Here is a 7,855-nt window from a genome sequence, read left to right on the forward strand (position 1 = left end):
GGAAATATCTTTGCTATGTAAATCCTCAGGGGAACAGTTTCAGAAACCAAACCTTTGACAGATCCTTATAACACCATTATTACCACACACCATCACCAGTAAATTGTTTTACTGGAGTCCTTATAAAATGGAAATACAAAATGGGCAGAAACACATTCAAAGCAAAGCAAATCAGTGGGATAACAGGGTTCATCTGGACCTTTGGTGGTGGAAACTGAGGAGAGCCCATGCTCAGCTATGAGTAGTACAAAAGCCATTGCTCACTTTTCCTTCACAACTCACCTCCTGGGCTTCTCCAGCTTGTCAAATTTAGTGCAGGTGCATGCTCAGCAGCTGTGCCTGGAGCACGTTCAGTTAAATACTCAAACTGGAAAATATTTTTACAAAAACTTCTTGCCATATTCACACAATTCCAGGGCCATTTTTCTCTGTTTATTACAAGGGAACCAAACCAGGTAGAAAACCCTGTTGTGTATAATGTTCAATATAGTTTCTAAAGTGTGGAGTTTGAACCTAAGGAAGCAAGTAACATCTTCTGCTTCTCTTGCATTTTTGTGGGGTCTGCATGAGTCAAGTTTGAATGTATGGCCAAAAAAATAGTGCAGATTCAGGAGCCAAAGGTAATATCTCTGACTTACTGGCACAAAACACCTTTTCCCTGTAGGTAGTCTACACTGCTTCAATCATTTGGCTCTTTCCTTTTTAGCAGCTTCTAAAAGTGATAAAATGTATATTGCTACAATATACATTTTGGATGTACATTTTCAAGGCCTTAAGACCATGAAGTCATATCTGGGTGTGTCGTTCTTTCCATTAGTGATAAGCCTGAGGTGCTGAGTTTATTCCTGAATCCAGATGGGTATTTGGGGCCTGTTTATTAATCTGGATATATGATCAGATGCCTTTCCTGAGTGAACACATTTCTATATATCTATTGTTTGAGTATTCAGAGAAAAATATGTCAGCTTTGGGTTACTACTGAATGTGACAATCACTATTTCTTCTCATGCTGAGGATGAAATAAGGTGGAATTTTAGTGACTGAACAATAAGTGGAATCCTCACAATCTTCTCAAAATTTTAGTCTGTTATATATCTGTCTCAATTCAGAATCTTTTACACTTGTTTATTTTTAACTTGGGAAAGAAAGAGAAAGTGTTGTCTAGACTCATCCCTATTGATGATTAACTGTTCAAGGGGAAACACACAGCAGGCACGGATACAAAGATTCAGATGGGAAAATTGCTATATGTTTGCATCCTGCTGGATAATTCTTTCCTTTGGGGATATGTCTAAGTACAGACCGCTATACTGTGCTACAAAGTCACACTGAAGTTGATATTTAGGAGTGTTGAGACTGCCCAGGCTCTGCGAGAGTCTGGGCAGTCTCTTGGGGTTTGTCCTTGAGGCAAAAGTTGCTGTTCCTGAAGGCAAGAATAAGGATGCATGAAGTATTTTCTCTGTTTGCTGTATATAGGCCAGCTAAGCCCCCTTTGCCCTCCAAGGTTTGTTCCTTGTGCAGAGTGCTAGTTTTGACAGCTATCAATTTCAGTGTCATGGTAAAGAGCAATTTGGGTACCCAGAATGGGCACAGTGGATTTTACGTGCACCCCTGAGAGGCAGCACACAGGCCTTCCAGTGAACGATGACTGTAAAATGGGAATAATAATCCTTAATTGTCTCCAGTGTAGAAAACATAATTAGGAATTTCAAATCATCTTGAGCTCCTCAGAGGGATGGCACATATGCTGATACAGTGAGTAATTTGGTACAAATGCATTATCACACCTACAATTCTATTACCATGTGGATATGGCAGGGCAAATAGAGTAGCGAGTGTCCTAAATGCTGTGGAGACAAACAGCTCTGGAATTGCCTGAAGACCTCTAGCAGAAAACAGGTATACACCTTCTGTGCAAAGGCTTTATTATAACATATACTGATATGTTAGCAACCCACAACTTTTCTCTATAGAAAAAGACATCCACAACCACGTTCTTTCTGACAGCACAGAGATACAACTACAGTTTGAAACCTTCTGGGACCCCTTGGGGACAAAGTCACAGCCACAGGTTATTGGCAATGCATGAAAGCTCTGCAGACTTTCTGGCAACACAGCTGCATCCCCAGAGCCTTGCTTCCTATGAGCAGTGATATACCAATCAGACCACATCCCTTAAGGCAGAGAGATGATACAGAAACACCTCACATTGCAAAGGGAGGTGCCTTTGAAAAAACATTTTAAAACAAAACAAAAAAAACCTCCACTAGATAACAGGGGCTTTATTGTTACTTAGGTGCCTACAATGTCAAAGCTCTCTGTGCATGAAGTGGATGCTCAATGTTAATAAAATACATTCCAACTGAACAGTTTGTGTTCTGCTGAGCTGTACAAACCACGAGAGCTCTCTGCTCACGTGGTTTGTGTTCTCACCATGAACTCCTAATAATGAAAGCACTGACCCAGCAATCAGCATTTTGAGTCCAGGCCCTGAGATTGCTCAGCTGGGTGTAGTTTCTCCCTCTAGAAGAGAGCATGTAATGCAATTAATCCAGCTAGTGGTACAGTGTGTTAGGGGCTGGCCACTCTTCTGTATGAACAGAACGGCTGACATTCTAGTATTTCCTTATTTCTGAGCACTTGACTGTCAAAGCTCATGATGTTCTTTGACACAGGGAAGAGAAAAAGTAAAGGGGGAGTTATTTAATATTATACAGCAGATCCAGATTTGTTGTTATTTAGGATTATAGCTAGAATAAAATGCTGTGGGATTTACTTTAATCTCCACAAGGGACTAGGTCTGTTTGGAAATGTCAGTGTGTATGCTATGGCAGATCTACTGGCAATCACTTAGACCCAGAGCTCATGTTATGCTCAGGAAGTATTCAAAATGGGGTCTCAGTTTCCAGGTGTGCTGCTGGCTGCACCTGAGTGAGGTGTTTGGATCATAAAGGAGTTTTCTGTTACCTTGTGGCTTCTGCTTTCAGCTGGGAGAGCAGCCAGGAGAGCTGGAGGCAAGGGGCTGCCAGACTGCTTTTTATCATCTTTCTCAGTCCAGGGCAGCCATGCCACTCCCCCAGCACCACATCTTTCAAGGACTCCAGGCATGGACATAGCAGGACATCTCCGCCACTTTCACACTGTCAGAGGAGGAGAGTGGAACAAACACTCTCTGTACAAAGCAGAAAATTATCAGAAGTTATTTTTAACAGCCTGATAAGTAATAAATCAAAGTCACTTGTATTTTTTCTACCATGCGGCAAAAAAAGGTGCCCATTACCCCGTTGGATGTGATACAGGAGGGCCCTGAAAAAACCCAGGTTAGTATTTGGAGTTGCCTGCTCAGAATTGCCTCCAGCAGACATGGCTCCCCTCAGTGACTCTGCTTTCGCTCCAGCCCATTGCTATAGCCCAGTGGTTGACCTGCACTGCACGGGTTGAGGAGAAGTCCCTTTGGGTGGAATGTGCCTGTGGGTGTGGAAGCAGGCACTTGCAGTTGATGCTCATTCACCTTCCCCTGCATATTGAAAGGCAGGAAAAAAGCCCAGTCCACAGATATTGGGCCTTTATTCAGCTGTTTACTGCACCATGGTTTGGTGGTGGGAATGACAGCATTCTGTAGAGAAGCTGGTAAACTGCATCAGCTGTGGCACCTGTTCTGCTGCATGATAAAACACTCTCAACAGTTTATAAAAAGAAAATATGGTCCATATGTTTATGGAAAACTTGTAAAAGAAGTTGCCAGCACAGCTTGTACTTAATCGCAGTGAGAACCAAAACGGACAACAAAAATAATTAAAAAAACCATAAAGGCTTATATCTTAGGCAGAAAATTGAAAATGAAATATTTCCAGTTTTTTGGGTTATGCCTAAGTACAGTAGGTCTTGCTAAGATATGTCAGGCTCCACTCCAACTTCAGAGTTTACTTTGATCTTCCTTTATTTGCATTAGCCTTTGCTAATGTAAAACTCACAAAGAGTTTTCAATGACTGCTCCAAGTCATATATTACACTCTGCTAAGACAAGTTTTAAGTCAGTATTGTGATGGTGCACATTATCTGGTGTAACAACAATACCCCCAGCAGTATGAAGTATTACCCTTATTCCTTTATACACACACTCCAGAATTTATACAACCCTAGTGGTAGTTGCACAGTTAGGAATAGGGTCTAATAAACCCTCCCCAAAGTTCTATGAATGTTCCCTTACAGACCCAAACCTCGTACTCAATATGGTTTTTCACAGAGTGTGCTCCCTGAGAATGGTACATTGTGGTATGTAATGGTCCATGAGCAAACACAGGGACACAAACAATTGCACAAGGACAAGCAGCCAAGGAAGCATCAAGCCAGACAACAAGGGTGGTGGTAGAAAGTGACTCTGCATCTCACCCATATGTGCAGGGTTTTTACCTGTTTTGCTTAGGTATAAGCAATTTGCACGTTTGAGTACAACAGAAAATCCAGCCCAAAGCAAGAAGTCTCTTCTGCACCTTGTAGCACTCTCTTGCCTGGTGCCACAGACATGGGCAGACAGGATGATGGCTGGCTTGGTCATTCGCATGGAAACCACCTCGAGATGTGGCTTCTCCATGTTTCTAAACATCCCAAGGATGAGGCAGGAAGTGTCACAGCATTAGTTCCTGACTATTTTATCTATTTAGGAAGTATCATAACAATAACTTTGTAACAAGTGTCATGATAAATTCATTAGCATGCTAAATCCTAGATTTTTCCCCTCCCATTGGCTTTGGTTAGGTAATTGGAAGGATGACGTAGTGGAGAGACTGGTGAGATGACCAAAGTATCAGGCCAAAAGTTTAATTTTCATTGAGGACACCTTAGGCTCCTGTAGAGCCAGGGAATCCTAAACAAAACAGATATTCCAGCAGCGACAGATAGTGTGAGAGCACTGTGAATGGCTTTGAATGCAGATCTTATTCTGTAATTTACACTAGTCAGAAGGCTACAATAACTATATCACTCACAGAGGGTGGGGAGTATGAATATTCCACTACATTTTCCAGAAGCCAGACAGTTGGTAAAGACATTATGCAAACACCAAGCTTCTCACTCCAATTAAGAATCTGTTACAATTCAAGTAATGTTCCAAACTTGAATGTGCTTAGCAAAACATATAATTCTTAAGATTAGAAATTTAGTTTTATTTATGTAGCAATCTACCATGTTTCCACTGTCTTTTAGAATAACAATGAGAAACCAAATAATGCATTCTGCCATCCGCACCAAGGGGTAAAGGGAAGAAAACCAACCTCACATCCTGCAACACATGCACTGCAGAATGCCTGGGAAAAGAAACTTTATTTACCATAATGCCATTTTAGGAACATTTGTATTCTTACCAGTATTTCTGGTTGCAGTAAGTATAACTGACATTGCATTTACATAATAGATATTTTAAAACAATAAAAATGTTGCATTAATTAGTGAAAAATTACCAAATAGTCATAAATCAGTAATAAGTAGCTATGGCAAAGTATTTAAATGGTTGTATTAGAAAATAGATCTGGAATTACTAGGTTGGGAACTGCTGATTTTTCTGTTGACTGGGTTGTTTAAAATGGAATGTTAATCACTAAGTAATTCTCATTTGATACTATGCAGTGTGTGCAAATTGTGAAAGGAATGAACAGACAATTAGAAATCCAGGAATTTATGTGTGACAGTGGACCCAGTTCAATTTTTTATGATTTTCTTGAATTTTCTATGTCCTAATTTTTCTGTCTTTCAGTTTGAGAAAATAATGTGTTCTTATCTTAATAAAACATTCTGAGGTTCTATATACAGTTTTATTCATAAATACAAACCATTGTAACTTCACATATAGTATGTACAGTCAATATTTGCATTGAATACTGACCACTGGGTTTTAATCTTCCCTTTGTAACATCACTAGCACTGTCCTGGAAGCACTGCTGACTATAAGCAAAAGGTCACACCCTTTCTGCTTTCTTCATACAACTTAGTGGATGGCATGGAGTTTGAGGAAAAGGCCCTATGACAGTGAAGAGGTGTAAAACTGAAGTAGAGGAAGAGATGAGTGCCATATTCCAAAGTGGAGGTGAAAGTGGAACTGGACCTCTTACTCTATTTGCCTCTGAAACCACTCATCTCCACCATAAAAAAAAACAAAAACAAAACAAACAAAAAAAAAAAAAAGAAAAAGAAAAAAAAACCCCACAAAACAAAAAAAAACCCAAACAAACAACAACAAAAAAAAAAAAACACCCACAAAAAACCAAAACCAAAAACAAGGGGCGACGCTGGATATTAAAAATCTATGTCTGCTGTGTTGTCCTGGGTCAACTGGTTATAAAATCAGGAGAGCTGCAGGAAATAGGGCCTGTAGGAGGTATTGTCTGTGGGAAAGGAGACTGCAAATTCTGTGAAGCACAGAAGCACCACAGATTAATGAGAGGGTGTGCTCCTCAAGCTCAGATAGGAACATAAACACTCTGGACTTCAAGACTCCAGATTTGGATAATTTCCATTACAAAATACAGAGTGGTTTTTCAGAATCCAAATCCAAACTCCATCAAGTTCATAAGAGTATGAATGGAAAGGTTTTTATATTCCATGGCGTAATCTGCAGTCATGTTAAATCTTTGTAGGCCCATTAATCTCACCAATAATCTGACCTAAAAGTTTTAGCATTCTGTCTATTTTTTTTCCTAAACATTTGTTTAGGAAATGCTAGCAACATTGTCAGTCATGGACTGGAAATGTCAGAAATGGTTCATTAAACCTCCCAATGCCTCAGATTTCATTTTAGAAATGCTTTAATGGAAAAAAATAATGGCCATATTGCTCCATTTATGAGTGCATTACAACCCGTAAGAGGCAGGTAATCTCTTTTCCAAGATGTCTTTTTCTAGACTTTTTATAAAATTGTATGAAATCATATAGCTCCTGCTTGTATTTTTTTTTTTTCTCTTTCAAAACAAAAAAGCATCATAATTGCCAAGAAAATTGCATTGTGCTGTCAGGTCTCCATCCTGGGCTGCTGTGACCAACAGGGTGTCTTGGAAAACACCATTAGTCTGGAAGGCTTTTCCATAGAAGGATAAAAGCTTTGCTGACCTGTCATGAAAGCATCTTGGGATGCACAACTGCAAAGCAACACCAGTGATGTTTTCAGAAAAGTGTAAAACAGGAAACCCTGTTATCCATCACATGTGGGATGGCAGCCTGCTTGTGTATCCCCCTGCAGTACTTTTCAAAGTAAACTTCCAGCTGGGGAAAGGTTTAGTCAGAGAACATACAAAGGCAATAAATTAAAAGCTTCAAGGACCTGTGTCAATGAAATGTGCAGCACCATCTTGTGGCATTAGCATTAATTCAACCAGTTGGTCTTTTCTACTGTGGGGACTTCTTAACTCTTGTGCTTTTATCACCTGAAGAGACTGACCATTATAAAAGAAGAGTACAGACACAAACTCACTGATAAAAAGATTTTAGGACATGGACTTGTTGGAGTTGTTCTAGGGGAAACTACAAAAATGCACAGCAGGCTGGAGCACCTCTCCTATGAAGGCAGGCTAAGAGAGTTGGGGTTGTTCAGCCTGGAGAACAGAAGGCCTTGGGGAGACCTTGAAGTACCTTCCAGTACCTAAGGGAGGCTTCAAGAAAGTTTGGGACAAATTTTTAGTGGGGCCTGTTGCGATAGCCCAGGAGGTAACAGTTTTAAATTGAAGGAGGGGTGATCAAGATTCCCTATAATTAAGAAATTTTTTTAATTTTTTTTTTAAATTTTTTTTTTAATAATGAGAGTGCTAAAACATTGGAACAAGTTGCCCAAAGCAGTGGTAGATGCCATGACACATTCAAGGCTGGG

This window comes from Passer domesticus, chromosome 3, assembly GCF_036417665.1.
Source record: "Passer domesticus isolate bPasDom1 chromosome 3, bPasDom1.hap1, whole genome shotgun sequence".
NCBI classification, from domain to species: domain Eukaryota; kingdom Metazoa; phylum Chordata; class Aves; order Passeriformes; family Passeridae; genus Passer; species Passer domesticus.